The 19,205-nt window shown below is 39.3% G+C and overlaps 1 protein-coding gene across 3 annotated transcripts in view; it reads right to left on the bottom strand.

Annotated features, from left to right (window-relative positions):
- The window catches only part of LOC129655165 (guanylate-binding protein 4-like), a 60,036-nt gene extending 41,064 nt beyond the window's left edge, over positions 1 to 18,972 (bottom strand). For 2 of the 3 annotated variants that reach the window (XM_055585244.1, XM_055585246.1), the window contains exons 1-2: positions 18,843 to 18,961; positions 4,856 to 4,958 (exon numbers count right to left, since the gene is read on the bottom strand). The gene's annotated coding sequence lies outside the window, so the exon portion shown is untranslated. Of the gene's footprint in view, positions 1 to 4,855; positions 4,959 to 18,842 lie in introns of all 3 variants that reach the window. The other variant, XM_055585245.1, reaches the window with a different exon arrangement.
- Positions 18,973 to 19,205: the final 233 nt, after the last annotated feature.

The raw sequence follows: 19,205 nt of genomic DNA, 5'->3' as shown, positions 1-19,205 counted from the left end.
TAAAATACTTAGGAATATATCTACCTAAAGAAACTAAAGACCTATATATAGAAAACTATAAAACACTGTGAAAGAAATCAAAGAGGACACTAATAGATGGAGAAATATACCATGTTCATGGATTGGAAGAATTAATATAGTGAAAATGAGGATACTACCCAAAGCAATTTATAGATTCAATGCAATCCCTATCAAGCTACCAACGGTATTTTTCACAGAGCTAGAACAAATAATTTCACAATTTGTGTGGAAATACAAAAAACCTCAAATAGCCAAAGCTATCTTGAGAAAGAAGAATGGAACTGGAGGAATCAACCTGCCTGACTTCACGCTCTACTACAAAGCCACAGTCATCAAGACCGTATGGTATTGGCACAAAGACAGAAATATAGATCAATGGAATAAAATAGAAAGCCCAGAGATAAATCCACACACATATGGACACCTTATCGTTGACAAAGGAGGCAAGGATATACAATGGATTAAAGACAATCTCTTTAACAAGTGGTGCTGGGAAAACTGGTCAACCACCTGTAAAAGAATGAAACTAGAGCACTTTCTAACACCATACATAAAAATAAACTCAAAATGGATTAAAGATCTCAACGTAAGACCAGAAACTATAAAACTCCTAGAGGAGAACATAGGCAAAACACTCTCTGACATACATCACAGCAGGATCCTCTATGACCCACCTCCCAGAATACTGGAAATAAAAGCAAAAATAAACAAATGGGACCTAATTAAAATTTAAAGCTTTTGCACAACAAAGGAAACTATAAGCAAGGTGAAAAGACAGCCTTCAGAATGGGAGAAAATAATAGCAAATGAAGCAACTGACAAGCAACTAATCTCAAAAATATATAAGCAACTCCTGCAGCTCAATTCCAGAGAAATAAATGACACAATCAAAAAATGGGCCCAAGAACTAAATAGACATTTCTCCAAAGAAGAAATACAGATGGCTAACAAATACATGAAAAGATGCTCAATGTCACTCATTATCAGAGAAATGCATACCAAAACCACTATGAGGTACCATTTCACGCTAGTCCGAATGGCTACAATCCAAAAGTCTACAAGCAATAAATGCTAGAGAGGGTGTGGAGAAAAGGGAACCCTCTTACACTGTTGATGGGAATGCAAACTAGTACAGCCACTATGGAGAACAGTGTGGAGATTCCTTAAAAAACTGGAAATAGAACCGCCTTATGATCCAGCAATCCCACTACTGGGCATACACACTGAGGAAACCAGAATTGAAAGAGACAGGTGTATCCCAGTGTTCATTGCAGCACTGTTTATAATAGCCAGGACATGGAAGCAACCTAGATGTCCATCTACAGATGAATGGATAAGAAAGCAGTGGTACATATACACAATGGAGTATTACTCAGCCATTAAAAAGAATGCATTTGAATCATTTCTGATGAGGTGGATGAAACTGGAGCCTATTATACAGAGTGAAATAAGCCAGAAAGTAAAACACCAATTCAGTATACTAGTGCATATATATGGAATTTAGAAAGATGGTAACACTAACCCTGTATATGAGACAAAAGAGACACTGATGTATAGAATAGTCTTTTGGACTCTGTGGGAGAGGGAGAGGATGGGATGACTTGGGAGAATGGCATTGAAATATGTATAATATCATATATGAAATGAGTCGCCAGTCTAGGTTCGATGCACGATACTGGATGCTTGGGGCTGGTGCACTGGGACGACCCAGAGGGATGGTATGGGGAGGGAGGAGGGAGGAGGGTTCAGGATGGGGAACACATGTATACCTGAGGTGGGTTCATTTTGATATATGGCAAAACCAATACAATATTGTAAAATTAAAAAATAAAATAAATAAAAAAATAAAAGACGCTTACTCTTTGGAAGGAAAGTTATGACCAACCTAGATAGCATATTGAAGAGCAGAGACATTACTTTGCCAACAAAGGTCCATCTAGTCAAGGCTATGGTTTCTCCTGTGGTCATGTATGGATGTGAAAGTTGGACTGTGAAGAAAGCTGAGCTCTGAAGAATTGATGCTTTTGAGCTGTGGAGTTGGAGAAGACTCTTGAGAGTTCCTTGGACTGCAAGGAGATCCAACCAGTCCATTCTGAAGATCAGTCCTGGGTGTTCTTTGGAAGGAATGATGCTAAAGCTGAAACTCTAGTACTTTGGCCACCTCATGTAAAAAGTTGACTCATTGGAAAAGACTCTGAGGCTGGGAGGGATTGGGGGCAGGAGGAAAAGGTGTGACAGAGGATGAAATGGCTGGATGGCATCACCGACTTGATGGACGTGAGTTTGAGTGAACTCCGGGAGTTAGTGATGGACAGGGAAGCCTGGTGTCCTGCAATTCATGAGGTCGCAAAGAGTCAGACACGACTGAGTGACTGAACTAAACTGAACTGAATTTCCCTTCACCATGACAAGGCTGTGATCCATGTAGGGTATTGGGGTCATTAGGAGGATTACATATCTCATAATGTTTACCATACTCTTCAAGTTATACAAGCACATAGTCAATCCTATATAATTTTACAATTGTGTGTCTCTGAAGACTGGGAGGGTAATTTCTGAATGAAAGGGGAGAGTTGGCTTTGGCCTGAGAAAGTGACAATTCCTTCTCTGGTTGCAGCAATGGGAGGACACAGTCCAAGAGGAAGATGAGTAGGCTGGGAGGCCCAAGCAGTAACAACTGAGAGGGAGAACAGCAACAGGGGAAGAGTCAGGCTGGAGGAGCTGAAAGCTGCCCCGAGATGTCCAAGTACAGGTTCTGGAGTTGGGCTGCCAGGGTTCAAGTCACTTATTGTCTGTTGAAACCTTGAAAAAGGAACTTACGTACAAAGCCTCCATTTTCTTACCAGTGTTATAGGAAAAACAGTAATTCCTGCCTGATTCATTACTATACAGATGGTAAGATATAAGTTCTCAGAAAGTTTTAGAAACTTTTCCTGCATTAATGTATGACTTCAACAGTAAATAGGTTGGACGATATGTTATAATATGTTGGTGCATTCTGTAAGTTGCAATTTGCCAAGGAATATAACTTATCTAAAATCTCTCAGTCAGAAAAAAACATGAATTTGCTCTAAAGAATTCCTCTCTAATATTTCTCCTTCTCTCACACTCTCTTGCTCTTTTTTTTGGTCTACAGTGGATGGGGAGCAGAGACAGAGCAGTAAAATAACCTTTTGTTTCTGTGTTAGGTGAAAATTAATAAAAGGAAACTTCACTCAAATGGAATCAGCAAGCCAGAAAGAAGAGCTCTCACACAGTACCACTGGAGATCAGTTATGAGAATTGACAATCACAAACCCCAGGGAAAAAATCTTCAACAGGAGATACTCCAGTGAGAGTCCCCAACAGGAAAAAGTATGCCTCACTTCTCCTAGAAGAACCCAGGAGTACCCCAGCAACCCAGCCAAGGAAAAAGGGTCATTGCCTTGAACTCTCACTTTCCTCCAATGGACTTTCTTTTAAAACAATCCTTCCCAACTTACTACTCTTCTCTATAAAATAAGACAGAGAAACTTCCTCTTTTTCTTGGTTGAATTTGCCCCATGTCTTTTGCTACAGCTTGCTTGTCCCAAATGACAATTCCCCTGCTATTCCTGAGTAAACCCATTTTTACTTGAAAAATCACCATTTTTAAGGTGAACAGTTTTAAGCAACAGGAATAGTAGCATTCACTTCTGAGTCAGAATATTCATAAAGCTTTGGTAGGAGACCATAAGTTTACCATGTATTTTTTTAATTAAAAATATTCTGAGGTTTTCAAATGAAGGAACTTCAAAACTAAATAACTAGAATGAAATAGTGTTACTAGATGGCAGAAGATGATGAACAGTTTCCAATGGTTACTATTCAGTAGTTATCTGAAGTGATAGTTAAAAGTACCCCACACTGTATTTTCAGCAAGCATCAGAAGTTATAAGAGGCAGTATTTGCATGGGCCAGGTATTAAAAAAAAATGCATAGTAAATAAACACGAATTGGCTTACAGTAAGTATTTTTTTATTAAGAATTAGATTAAATTATTTCAAATAATACAGTTTTGTATTATTCCGAATATTGAATGTTAAGAGAAAAAAAAATCCACTGTTAATCTGTTAGGATTTAAATTGTCTGTGGACTACCACCAGTGCCCAGCGGGGTGCAGTCATGATGGAGGGGGTTGGAGGAGGAGACTGCACCCAGGGCTTCTGCGAGGGGGCTGGGAGTTTGGGCCCTCAGTCCTAAAAAGGACTTCAGCCCCTTTTTCTCAGAAGATGAAGCATACACTGCTCCTTGTCCCATGCCGGACTTTTTGCTCCAGCCCTGCTTAGGGGGTTCCCTTGGACAACAAGGAGATCAAACCAGTCAATCCTAAAGGACTTCAATTCTGAATATTCATGGAAGGACTGTTGCTGAAGCTAAAGCTCCAATATTTTGGCTACCTGATGTGAAAAGCCAACATATTGGAAAAGACTCTGATGCTGGGAAAGATTGAGGGCCGAAGCAGAAGGGGTGACAGAGGATGAAATGGTTGGATGGCATCATGGACTCAATGGACATGAGTTTGAGCAAACTCCAGGAGGTAGTGAAGGCTAGGGTGCTGCAGCCCATGGGGTCGCAAAGAGTCGGACACCATCTTAGCAGCTGAACAACAGCAACTGCTACATGCTCCAGGAGGAGCAGAGCATCAGGGTGACATGCCTCAAAGCCAACCAACTCTGAGCTGCTTGAGCTAAGCTCTGACCCCACGGGGCCATCCTTGCCTCCCCACCCCCAGGATAGGGCCTGCACTGGGGGATTTTATTGTCCTTATTTAATAGAAGAGTGCTTGGAAGGTCAAGCTTAGGAACAAACTTACATGGAGCAGACGCTGCAGCTGGGAGTCAAGTCAGCTGCTCTGGATCGCCCCTAGGGCTCCTCTTGCCTCTGGCTCCTCTGGAAACTGCTCTTATATTCAGCAGCTGAAAAGCCAGTTGGTTATTAAAAGCCATCCGGTGTGGGTGGGGTTTATGAGAATCGAAATCGAAAGGACAGAGGACTTGTATTTTTTTTTTTTTTCTTTCCTGGAGGCAGTAACCTAGATACCTTCCAGGAAAGCCAGGGAGACAAGTGTTCCTCCCTGCCTGGCTGGGTAAACCCAACTTCATCTCTCCTCCACAGGTGACTTAGGCATTCCTGACCCCACAGTGAATGGGACCCAAATAATGGTAGGATGAGAGTTCAACAGCCTTTCTCTCAGGGGTGTTTTTGTGAAAGAAGGGGTTTGTTTATTAATTTTTCTTCAGTTGAAAAGCCTTTAATTCGTTTCTTTTTCCCTTTCCTTTTTAAAAAACTATTTTCTTTTTAACTCGGTGGTTTCTTTCTTCATTGGAGAAGTAAATGGCAACCCACTCCAGTGTTCTTGCCTAGAGAATTCCATGGACAGAGGAACCTGTGTATTTAATCTTTGATTTTATAGCCCAGAAATACTCACTTTTTTTTTTTTTTTCTGTTCTTTTACTAAGGTGGATCCACCTTTGGGGTTTGGGGGTGTATTAAGATTTCTTCCATTCTTTTCTGTATCCTAAGGTGTTGTACTACCCTACAAGTTAAAAGCTTGACTGCTGTTGTTAGGGAACCAGGTTCTTTTGCCCAAGGAGCTACAAGCCAAAACACTGAGACACCAAGGTTTGCAGCAGAGGCAAGCCAGTAAGGAGGCAAGAGAACAAGTCTCAGGTCTGCCTCCCAAGAGGACAGAGGCTTAGAATATTAACAGGAAAAAGAAGCAGAATGGTCTTATGCCTTAGAGAAAAGTGATTGGTGGTAAGGAAAAGTGAGATAATTGGTGTTCTGTGCAAGTTTATCTTGGTTACATGCTTCTTCATGGGACACGTGCAAATACAGAGGATTTGGTGTGAAACAGGTTGGTGAGTTTTGGGCTGTGATGACAGTGGGTCGCCTATGGGACAAGCAGGTCTCTTCTGCACAGATTCTGATGAGCTGTATTGGTTTGACCTGGTATCAGCCAGTTTTGTTGTGGTACAATAGGAGTTTTCAAACAACCTGTTCCCTTACCTGCTGTTCTGTAAAAGGAGCTCAAGAATTTCACTTAGTCACCAGTTTCTGTTACAGGTTTTTAACCCTGTGAATCAGGGTCTGGCTATCCCATCTGTATTTCAGATGGCAATGAGGAGAAAGGAAGGACAGGCAGAATGTAGTCTCAAAGCTCTATGGCCAAGACTCCCCAGGAGCAAGTGCTTTGGTACATATTCCCTATGCAGACTTCTCTGGTTGCAAAATCAGCTAGAACAGTATAAAAATCCTTAGTCCGCTTGCCATATGCTTATTTTGTAAAATAAAATGACACCGTATTTGGAGCTGCAGAGCGTGTTGTAACTGTAAAGGTGTATGTGACAATATCAGGGACAGATTTTTCTAGAATTCTGAGATTACACTGAGTAGATTCAAGACTTGAATCCAAGCAGGGAAAATTACTGTGGCCCTGTAATTTCTGAGCCACCAAGATTGATTTAGGCGGAGATTAGGCATATGACCTAAAACCGATAAAGTTAATCATTTCTCAATTATCTGGATCCAAGAAATTTCTTTCTTTTTTTTTTCTCTCTCTCGCTCTTGGTCTTGTTCTGTCTCTCTGGATCTCCTCTCTTGTTTTCATCAACTTTTTGTTGTTGTCAGTTAGGGTATAAAGATTTGTGTTTCTAGATGAAGACTGTAAAGCCACTTAGATATGTTTGGCTCTGGAACATGATATATACTATTACCAAAGTATCTACAAGTGGTATATGAAAACAGATTATTATACTGTGTGTGAGTAATACATATAGCAGCATATAAAAATATATTTTAAGAGCAAAAATGCCTGTCTATATGCATGCAGAAAATTGAAGAAAATTTCAGCTTTATAGAAGACATAATATTGTTGTATTTGTATGTATCTTGTGGCTCAGCTGGTAAAGAATCCACCTGCAATATGGGAGACCTGGGTTCGATCTCTGGGTTGGGAAGATCCCCTGGAGAAGGGAAAGGCTACCCACTCCAGTATTCTGGCCTGGAGAATTCCATGGACTCCACAGTCCATGGGGTCATAAAGAGTCGGACACGACTGAATGGCTTTCACTTTATAATATGGCTTCCAATAAATTGAGAAAATGGCAGAATTGAAAGAATAGGGAAAGTCACAATTTTAAGGACACACTTATCCCACTTCAGAGATTAATAGAACCAACACACAAAATCAGTAATGGTGTTGAAGACATGAGGTGAAGTGAAGTGTTATTTGCTCAGTCATGTCTGACTCTTTGCAACTCCATGGACTGTAACTCATCAGGCTCCTCTGTCCATGGAATTCTCCAGGCAAGAATACTGGTGTGGGTTGCCATTTTCTTCTCCAGGGGAATCTTCCTGACTCAGAGGTCAAACCCATGTCTCCTGTACTGTAGGCAAATTTTTTAACATCTGAGCCACCAGAGAAGCCCAAAGATTTGAAGGGGATAATTAGCAAATTGAACAAATAGATATTTAATATGTTGATAATTGTGATCAAACACTGTAGAAAACATATTTTTTTCAGGTCAACAAATTAAAATCAAGCAGAGTATACCAATTTACCATAATACTATGTTAAAAAAATATTCCCTATTGGCTCAGATGTGTAAAGAATCTGCCTGAAATTCAGGAGACCCAGGTTCAATCCCTGGGCTGGAAAGATCCCCTGGAGAAGGGAATGGCTGCCAATTCCACTATTCTTGCCTGGAGAATCCCATGGACAAAGGAACCTGGCAGGCTATAGTCCATGAGTTTGCAAAGAGCTGGACACGACTGAGCAACTGACACTTTCACTTTTCAATGCTATAAAACAGTGACAAAAAGAAAACTGAAGATTCTTATATTTTTATATTATAATTCTAAATAATATATAGGTCACAAAGAATTTTATTTTGAAAAATATAAAATATTTTTAAATGAGCAATACTGATAATACTATATTTCAGACTTTAAGATGCAGTTAAATCACTAATTTCAGTGAAATTCATATCCTCAAGCCATAAACTAGTAAAGAATTCAAGTAGAAAACAAGCTAAATATCAATCTCTTCAAGTGACCCAAATGAGGAAAAAGTAGAAGAAACCAAAATAAAAGCAAAACAGACTTAATGAAGTAGAAAACCAGTATATAATAGGAGAGCCAAAGCAACCAAACTGTTTGTAAAATTGGTTGTGTATGAAATTGGTAAAGCTAGAGTGACTAATCAACAGAAATGAGATCCATGTTTCAAACTACTAAGAATCCAAAATGACTCAAGAGAACATTGCTTCCATCTGAAAAGAAAAAAAGGTCCAAATAATATATAAAATCATGTTTTTAAAAACCCATTTCAAGTGAGGTCACAAAGCAAGAAGATGAAATTTCCAAGAGTTGCAATCCCTTTTGAGAAGATGAGCCACATAAACAAGTTATCTTTTATCTGATTACAGATATTAGAATAACAAAATTTTTAATAAACTTCCTGCATATTGCACAATGGCCAGAATCCCCAATAAACCTTGACATAAGAGAAATTCACACATACTCATATAAAATCTTCCATTGGCCTCCATCAAGTATCACAAGAAATAGTAGATGCAGGGCAGGAGATATGCAATAACTTTTGTTGGGCAGACTGACTGAGCTTTTCAAGGTTTGAGGTGCAACAGATTTACCTGGAAAACCTAAGAGTATGCAGGCATTCAACAAAGCCTTGCAATGAGTAAATAAACAACAACAAAAAACAAAAACAGCAGTCTACCATTGGAATAGGTCAAGAGCACAGAGACTGCCCATAAGACAAGTATGCAGGGTCTGCTAAAGGTTGAGGATGGAACAGGAAAACTAAAAGAGTCTTCTGGTGCTTCAGGTCTTCCAGTACAAATAGAATTCCGCTGGAGGAATGTGAAGCTTGTGGTGGACTTGATGGAGTGTAGCAACAACAAAACTCAGCACAGATGAATTACTACACTGACTAAATGCCCCCCACAATCATCCTAACCAAAATAGAGGTTGTGCTATTTTTCAAATATAAATCTTACCATCTCAACACTCACATTTTTTTTACAGTGCTAAGCATACAATAAAAATGGAGTCAAGCAAAAACAAGAAACAAACAAAAACAAACAAAGAAAAAAACCCAACTTAAAACTATGCATCATAATGAGATAAGACAAAGAACAGAAACAATATCAGAAATAAACCTAATGTGGAAAAATCAGGGCCTCTGAAATCACTATTACTATGTTGAAAGATCTACTGGAAAGGTGAATAACACACATGAACACATTTACATTTTTTAAAGACTGCATGCTATTAATAGAGTTAAGTGGAAATCCTATAAAAGTAAAGCACAATATCAGTGACTAAGAATTCTTTTAAAGGAATTAACAGAAGATATGTGAACAAATTGGTGGAAAGAACCATACAATCTGAGCTAGATCGATAGTCATTAACCACATGGAAACACAGAAATAGAGAGAAAAAAATATTCTGAGCCTTCAATAGTTTAGGATATCCCCCAGTACAATGACAAAAGGTTTCTTGTGCACATAACTGGAAAAATAAAAATAGAAGAAGTAAAGAAAGAGGCAGGAAAAATACTTGAAGAGAAAATTTCCCAAAATTAATAAAAGAGACAAATTGCCAATCAAAGGTTCACAGAACCCCAAACAAAACAAATATAAGATAAATACGGCCTTGCACCCCACAGACTAGTAATAAAAGCCAATTATGAACAGAAAATCTTAGAGACAAGCAGTGAAAAAAGAAACATTACACACAGAAGAACAAAAACTAGGCTTGGAAAGAAACATTGCTAAGAATTATATAAGTTAAGAAAAAGTGGAATAACATCTCTATTAAAGTGTTGAATGAAAAATGTCAACCAGAATTATCTACAGAGTAACAATGCCTTTAAAGTGAATGCAAAAGATTTTAAAAATGTGGTGTTTGTATGTACCCTATTGGTGGGAATGTAAATTGATGGAGCCACTATGGAAAACAGTATGAAAGTCCCTCAAAAGACTAAAAATAACTACCATAGCAAGGGTATGGTATGGGCATGGTACATGTTATGAGTTTACGGAAGCATTACACTCATTCATGATTGTTCTGCACTCGTGAACTAATCGCTTCCTAAAGACCCCATCACCAAAACCAGCACATCGGGCATAAGTTTTTCAACATATGATATTTGGGGAGACATACTGATTTAGATGGTAGTAGAAAAGTTCTCAGAGAGTGCAATGGCGACCCACTCCAGTACTCTTGCTTGGGCAATCCTATGGACGGAGAAACTTGGTAGGCTGCGGTCCATGGGGTCGCTAAGAGTCGGACACGACTGAACGACTTCACTTTTCCTTTTCACTTTCATGCATTGGAGAAGGAAATGGCAACCCACTCCAGAATTCTTGCCTGGAGAATCCCAGGGAAGGGGGAGCCTGGTGGGCTGCCGTCTATGGGGTCGCACAGAGTCGGACACGACTGAAGCGACTTAGCAACAGCAGCAGCAGCAGCAGCAGAAAAGTTCTCTAGGGCAGGCAGGGGTCCCTAACACCCCCCACCCCCTGCTGCAGACTGGTACTAGTCCATGGCCTGTTAGGAACTTGGCTGCACAGCAGGAGGTGAGCTGCAGGGCAAGAAAGGGAAGCTTAATGTGCCATTCCCCATCACTAGTATCAGCGCTTGAACTAGCCTCTACCTCCACTCCCATTGTCTTCCATAAGACCAGTCTCTGGTTCCAATACGTTTGGGGACCACTCTTCTAGGGAAACCAAAAGATAGCAGAGAGGCAAAAACATTAACAGTAAGGAAATGTTATTTCCTGACACAGCAGCCAAAACGAGTGGTAAACACAATCTAACCTGTTGACAGTTAACATAAAACCTCACACTATGGACATATTTACATCAGGTCCTTCAAAATATTAAACTATGCCAGCTTTCAACAAAAAAATTACTAGACATGCTGAAAGGCATAAAAGCAGTCTGAAGCGTCAAATTAAGTATCAGAACCAGACTCAGACATGACAGAAATTTGCAAATTATCAGACAGCTAAATTTAAAATTACTGTGATTAATATGCTAAGAAATCTAATGGAGAAGGAGGCAAATGTGGATGAACAAGTGAGTAATGTAGGGAGAGAAATGGAAACTCCCACAATTGTAAGGAGATACAAGAAACTAAAAACAGGCTGACAGAATGAAGAATGTCTTTGGTGGGTTCATCAGTAGACTGAACATGATTGGGACGGACTCAGTGAATTTGGAGGTGTGTCAATAGAAACTTCTCAAATTGAAAAGCACAGCATATTCAACTACAGAAAATCAAAGAGAAAATCTTGAAATGAGGCAAAGAGATTTTATTTTACTCATAGAGGCACTAGGGTAAGAATTATATCAGGCATCTCCTTTGAAAGCATACAAGCAAGAAGAGAATGGAGTGAAATAATTAAAATCTTGAAAGAAATAGCAACACCAAATTAGAATTCTGTATCTACTGAAATTATTCTTCTGAGTGAAGGAGAAATAAGTACTTCCTTAGACAAGCAAAAACTGAGGGACTCTCTCACCAGGAACCCTGATTTGTAAGAAAGTTTAAAGTTCTTCAGAGGAGGAAAATGATATATCAGAAATTTGGATCTACATAAAGACTGGAAGAGCACTGAAGGAGGAATAAATGGCAAGAAAATAAAAATATATTTCTCTTATTCTAAGTTGATCTAACATACAACAATTTATTAAAGCAATAATAGCACCAATGTATTTGAAGATTGAAGAGTATGTATGAGTGAAATGAATTATAGCAATGATACAAAAGACCAGAGAGAAGAATTATGAATATTTTGTTATTTTAAGGTGCTTGTGCTATTGGTGATGTGGTAGAGTGTTATTTGACACTGAACATGGATTGGTTAGAAATGTATATTGCAATCTCTAGGGCAAAACAGTTAAAAAAAATTTTTAAAGAGGTATAATTGCTATGCTAAGAAAGGATAGAAAATGGAATCATATAAAATGCATAATTAAAACCAAAAGTTAGAAAAGGAGTGAAAGATAAAATAGTGACAAAGATATGGGCAATGAATAGTGAAAAGTATAAAGTAAGGTGGATATTAATCCTACTCTGTAATGTAATCAATTATCAGTAATCAATTTCAATATCAATGGTCTAAATACACCAATTAAAAGACAGAGACTTGTCAGAGTGGATTAAAAACACAAAACTCAATTATCTGTTGTGTACAAGAAAACCACTTTAAATATAAAGACAAAGGTAGACTAAAAGAATGGAGATTACGGCATATCATATAGGGTATATATAGATTATAGTATATGTCATATATGGTATATATAGATGATGGTAGATAACATCAGTTTAGTTAAGTTCAGTCCCTCAGTCGTGTCCGACTCTTTGCAACACCATGGGCTGCACCATGCCAGGCTTCCCTGTCCATCACCAACTCCTGGAGCTTGCTCAAACTTATGTATATCGAGTGGGTGATGCCATCCAACCATCTTAACCTTCTCCTCCTTCCCTCAATCTTTTCCAGCATCAGAGTCTTTCCCAATGAGTCAGTTCTTCACATCAGGTGGCCAAAGTATTGGAGTTTCAGCTTCAGCATCAGTCCTTCCAATGAATATTCAGGACTGATTTCCTTTCAGATGGACTGCTTTGATCTCCCTGCACTCCAAGGGATTCTCGAGTCTTCTCTAACACCACAGTTCAAAAACATCAATTCTTTGGCACTAAGCTTTCTTAGTGAGAGTCCAACTCTCACATTCATACATGACTAATGGAAAAGCCATAGCTTTGACTAGATGGAGTTTTATTGGCAAAGTAATATCTCTGTTTTTTAATGTGCTGTCTAGGTTGATCACAGCTTTTCTACCAAAGAGCAAGCAGCTTTTAATTTCATGGCTGGAATCACCATCTGCAGTGATTTGGAGCCCCTCCAAAAATAAAGTCTGTCACTGTCTGCATTGTTTCCCCATCTATTTTCCAGAGTGATTGGACATCATGCTATGATCTTAGTTTTCTGAATGTTGAGTTTTAAGCCAACTTTTTCACTGTCTTCTTTCACTTTCATCAAGAGGCTCTTTAATTCCTTTTCACTTTCTGTCATAAGGGTGGTGTCATCTGCATATCTGAGGTTATTGATATGTCTCCCAGCAATCTTCATTCCAGCTTGTGTTTCATCCAGCACAGCATTTTGCATGATGTACTCTGCATACAAGTTAAAGAAGCAGGGTTACAATATACAGCCTTAATGTACTCCTTTCCAGATTTGGAACCAGTCTGTTGTTCCATGTCCAGTTCTTCCTGCTGCTTCCTGACCTGGAAACAGATTTCTCAAGAGGCGGGTCAGGTGGCCTGGTATTCCCATCTCTTGAAAAATTTTCCACAGTTTTTGGTGATTCATACAGTCAAAGGCTTTAGCAGAGTCAATAAAGCAGAAATAGATGTTTTTCTGGAACTCTATTGCTTTTTTAATAATCCAGTGGATGTTAGCAATTTGATCTCCAGTTCCTCTGCCTTTTCTAAAACTAGCTTGAATATCTGGAAGTTCGCGGCTCACGTACTGTTGAAGCCTGGCTTGGAGAATTTCGAGCATTACTTTGCTAGCATGTGAGATAAGTGCAATTGTGCCGTAGTTTGAGCATTCTTTGGCATTGGCTTTCTTTGGGATTGGAATGAAAACTGACTTTTTCCAGTCCTGTGGCCACTGCTGAGTTTACCAAATTTGCTGGTATATTGAGTGCAGCACTTTGACACCATCATCTTTTAGGATTTGAAATCGCTCTACTGGAATTCCATCACCTCCACTAGCTTCGTTTGTAGTGATGCTTCCTAAGGCCCACTTGACTTCAGACTTCAGGATGTCTTGCTCTAGGTGAGTGATCACAATATCATGGTTATCTGTGTCATGAAGATCTTTTTCTGCATAGTTCTTCTGTGTATTCTTATCACCTTTTCTTAATATCTTCAGCTTCTGTGAAGTCCATACAATTTCTGTCCTTCATTCTGCCTATCTTTGCTTGAAATATTCCCTTAGTAGCTCTAATTTTCTTGAAGAGATATCTAGTCTTTCCCATTCTTTTGTTTTCTTCTATTTCTTTGCATTGATCACCAAGGAAGGCTTTCTTATTTCTCCTTGCTATTCCTTGGAATTCTGCATTCAAATGGGTATATCTTTCCTTTTCTCATTTGCCTTTCACTTCTCTTCTTTTCTCAGCTATTTGTAAGACTCGTCTGACAACCATTTTGCCTTTTTGCATTTCTTTTTCTTGGGGATGGTCTTGATCACTGCCTCCTGTACAATGTCATAAACCTCTGTCCATAGTTCTTCAGGCACTTTGTCTATCAGATATAGTCCCTTGAATCTATTTGTCACTTCCACTGTATAATTGTGAGGGATTTGATTTAGTTCATACCTGAATAGTCTATTGGTTTTCCCTTCTCTCTTCAATTTCAGTCTGAATTTGGGAATAAGGAGTTCATGATCGGAGCCACAATCAGCTCCCGGTCTTGTTTTTGCTGACTGTATAGAGCTTCTCTATCTTTGACTGCAAAGAATATAATCAATCTGATTTCAGTGTTGACCATCTGATGATGTAGTCGTCTCTTGTGTTGGAAGAAGGTGTTAGTTATGACCAGTGCCTTCTCTTGGCAAAACTCTGTTAGCCTTTCTCCTGCTTCATTTTGTACTCTAAGGCCAAATTTGCCTGTTACTTCAGGTATCTCTTGACTTCCTACTTTTGCATTCTATTCCCTTATGATGAAAAAGACATCTTTGTGGCTGTTAGTTCTAGAAGGCCTTGTAGGTCTTCATAGAACCATTCAACTTCAGCTTTTTTGGCTCTAGTGGTGGGGCATAGACTTGGATTACTGTGATATTGAATGGTTTGCCTTGGAAATGAACAGAGATCATTCTGTTGTTTTGAGATTGCATTCAAGTACTGCATTTCAGACTCTTGTTGACTATGATGGCTACTCCAGTTCTTCTAATTGGTTCTTGCCCACAGTAGTAGATACAGTGGCCATCTGAATTAAATTCACCATTCCGGTCCATTTTAGTACACTGAATCCTAAAATGTTGATGTTCACTCTTGCCATCTCCTGTTTGATCACTTCCAATTTACCTTCATTCATGGACCTAACATTCCAGGTTCCTATGTTATATTGTTCTTTGCAGCATTGGTCTTTACTTCAATCACCAGTCACATCCACAACTGGGTGTTGTTTTTGCTTTGGCTCCATCTCTTCATTCTTTCTGTAGTTATTTCTCCACTCTTCTCCAGTAGCATATTGGGCACCTACTGACCTGGGTAATTCATCCTTCAGTGTCATGTATTTTTTTTTCTTTTCATACTGTTCATGGGGTTCTCAAGGCAAGAATACTGAAGTGGTTTGCCATTCCCTTCTCCAGGGGACTGCATTTTGTCAGAAATCTCCATTATGACCCATTCTATTTTGGGTAGCCCTACATGGCAGTGGCCAACACTGCCAGGCTGCAACGGCGCAGTAACAGCCGAGAGGAGCTACCCCATGCCCAAAGCCAGGGGCGGCAGCCGGGAGGAGCAACTCCATGTCCAAGGAGCGGTGGCTGTGTGGGCGCAGGAGGCCTGAGAGGAGCTATTCCACATTCAAGGTCAGGAGGGGGGGCGGTGAGGAAATACCCCTCATCCAAGGTAGGAGAAACCCAAGTAAGACAGTAGGTGTTGCAAGAGGGCATCAGAGGGCAGACACACTGAAACCATAATCACAGAAAACTAGTCAATCTAATTACACTAGGACCACAGCCTTGTCTAACTCAATGAAACTAAGCCATGCCCGTGGGGCCACCCAAGATGGGTGGGTCATGGTGGAGAGGTGTGACAGAATGTGGTCCAAGGAGAAGGGAATGGCAAACCACTTCAGTATTCTTGCCTTGAGAACCTCATGAACAGTATGAAAAGGCAAAATGATAGGATACTGAAAGATGAACTCCCCAGGTCAGGAGGTGCCCAATATGCTACTGGAGATCAGTGGAGAAATAACTCCAGAAAGAATGAAGGGGTGGAGCCAAAGCAAAAACAATACCCAGTTGTGGATGTGACTGATGATAGAAGCAAGGTCTGATGCTATAAAGAGAAATATTTCATAGGAACCTGGAATGTCAGGTCCATGAATCAAGGCAAATTGGAAGTGGTCAAACAAGAGATGGCAAGAGTGAACGTCGACATTCTAGGAATCAGCGAACTAAAATGAATTGGAATGGGTGAATTTAACTCAGATGACCATTATATCTACTACTGCAGGCAGGAATCCCTTAGAATAACTGGAGTAGCCATCATGGTCAACAAATAGTCCCAAATGCAGTACCACCCATTCTCTGAGAATAAACCAATCTCATTAGTTTCTGGTTGATACTTCCTAGGTATCCTTTCCATAAATCACTTATATTTTCTTATTCACATTCTTAATAAGAAAGATCAGATTTTACAAATATATGGAAATCACTCTATATCACTTCATAGAAAGCTTGCTCATTCTTTTTGATGGGTGCCTACTCCATTAAATGTATATACCATAGTTTACTTAACCACTCCTATGTGTGGGCACTTAGATTGCTTCTAGTGTTTTTCAATTACAGTGCTGCAATGAATAACCCTGCTTTTATATTGTTGCAGCTGTTTCTTCCGAATAGATTCCTGGGAATGAGGGGTTGCTCTGTCAAAAGGCAAGAGTATATACTTTTGTTGCTTATTGCCAAATTTTTTTCCAGAAGAAGGGCATACCAGACTGCATTTCCACTGGCTCAGCTTGTATCACATTTCCATAACATGGAGATTTTTTTCCTTGTGTCTCACATATTCTGACTTCATTACAAAATTTCCTTTCAAAGCTTTTCACCTTCAAATTTTGATCTTTGGACAGGACACCCTGAGCTGTCTCACCTTAAGCATATATAACAGGCAGCCTACATCTGGGGAATATTATGTCAAACATTTATATAATGTGAAACACATGCCATCCTAACCCAGTCTTGGACCTGATTTCTCCCAAGTCTGTTCCTGGGCAAGCTCTGGATCAGACTGAGACTCAGGGTCCCCAGTGGCTTCCTCCTCTCAGGGACAGGCACTGCTGAGCTGCCATAGTCCACCTGTCTAGCGACTCACTGGTTCCTAACCGTTGATCTGCATCTGAACTCATGTGTTTTCGCCCAAGACTGATACCTCTAATCTGAATCTCACTCTTCATGACAAATTGAAATTACAATGGAGTAATCATAGCTCAGACATACAAAACAAGAGTTGAGTGCCAATAAGAATTTAGTCTAAGTCATATCCTAGCACCATGAAAAGCTTGGATTTTCTCTGACCTGTATCACACCTAAGGACAGCATCAGCTGTGTTTGGGACAACATCTGCTACCTGCAACTTTATGGTTCAGGATTCCCTCCTCCCCCCACCCTGTGGAAGTTTAAAACCATTTCAGCGATTTAAACCAATTTAAAATCAATTCAGCAACCAATTCAGGTCCTTACTTTTTGCCTTAATTATAATCCTTAACACAGAATTGTAAATAACTGGTCTAATTTTGGCCTTTATAAACGTTTTCTATTTTGTAGTCAAGAGGAACATAAGTTTTTAAGTGTTTCTTGAACTTGTCTCCCAGGCTGCAGTCCTAATAAACCTTGAATAAAACACCTCTTCATTTTAATCAGGTTATAGTTTCTGAAATTTTTGTTAACACTCTATATTTCACTCAATTATGTTACCAAATTTTGACCTCCTTGTGTTTGAAGATTGATTCTTTATTATCTCCGTATATATCAACTGGCATATTGCTTTTAATTACCTCAGGTAATGAAGCTCCTCTTATGAAACATGATCTTATAAATGATCATGTTTCCTCTCTGAACTCTGTTCTATATAAAATATTTATTCACATGATTTTAGTCATGACCTCTTTAACCAGGACTTGATGATTTGATGATTTTATAGCATTAAGAGGAGTTGAAGTTTTCTTTTAGTAATGCCCTACTTACTTTGTTAACTTCAATGTCTCAATCCCTGTAACTGGAAGTGATCATGATAAAACTTTTATTAACTTTTTGAGATATCAACAAAGACAGACTAAGGGATGCTGGTTTTTATTCTTATCCTATAAGAAAGCATGATTGCTTCTATTATAGTTGATTACTTGTGCTGGCTGAAGACTGGAATCTTATATGATGCTAGTCTTTCCACCTATTTGGCCTCCCATTTCTCTAGGGGTGGCTAAAAAAAAATTTTTTTTTTCCTATGATAGTACTGTACTCATTTCCTCTTACAACAGTGGCCCACCAGGACTGCTGGCAAGTAGATTGTCTGGTTTTAACATGAGACATAGCACTTTTATAAAATGAGAATCAATCAGTTACTGACCAGAAAAAGTGGCTGCATAAAGATTTTGTAAGCTCCCAAATTACAATAACCTGTAGCCTTTTTTTGTAGACCCCAAGTTCTAGCACTTGGAAAGTTTGCAATAAAGACAGAAGTGAACTCTGAGCTTTAGTTAGTGGGTTTTATGAAAAATAAATAAAGACACTTTAATAAAGTATCAAGAAAGAATCTTCAAGCATTCCTGGCTCTCAGTTTAGACTCTGCCTCTGCTGGAACCTAATTCAGCACAGAGCTCAGCAGTGGGCACTTAGAGGACACCCTAATGCCCAACATCAGACTTTCATTTGAACTTATGACAGATCAGGCTCTGCGCAGCCTGTCTTGGTATGACTGCTTTAGAGAAAGTGTGCTCCCTCCCATAAATCTCTTCCCACCCAGCCTCAGTCTTACCCAGTGGAGAGATCCTGTAGAGGTGAGCAGAAAGCTGCCTCAACTGGAAGGTTAGAAGAGCTTGTCCTCTTCGTGTTTCTTCTGAGTTTGGTTTCACTTTTCTCTCTCACTGGCAATTTGGCCTTTATTTTATCCCTCCAATCTCCTGAGGCTTTTCAGATTTTCCTCACCCAATGATAAGAAAGCGAAACTATCAGGCAATGTCTGCAAAGAAATAGCACTGAAACTGAAAGTAGAATCTAAGGCTACAGAGGAAATGCAAGAGCTATGCTAGTGAGAGAGCGTGACATGATTTCTCAACTGGAACCTTTAAATTTTATAATTAGAAAACGTCTTAGAGACTGCTGAAAAGAAAAATGAGAG

This window comes from Bubalus kerabau, chromosome 6, assembly GCF_029407905.1.
Source record: "Bubalus kerabau isolate K-KA32 ecotype Philippines breed swamp buffalo chromosome 6, PCC_UOA_SB_1v2, whole genome shotgun sequence".
In the NCBI taxonomy this organism is placed as follows: domain Eukaryota; kingdom Metazoa; phylum Chordata; class Mammalia; order Artiodactyla; family Bovidae; genus Bubalus; species Bubalus kerabau.
This window is presented reverse-complemented; position numbering and strand designations above follow the sequence as displayed.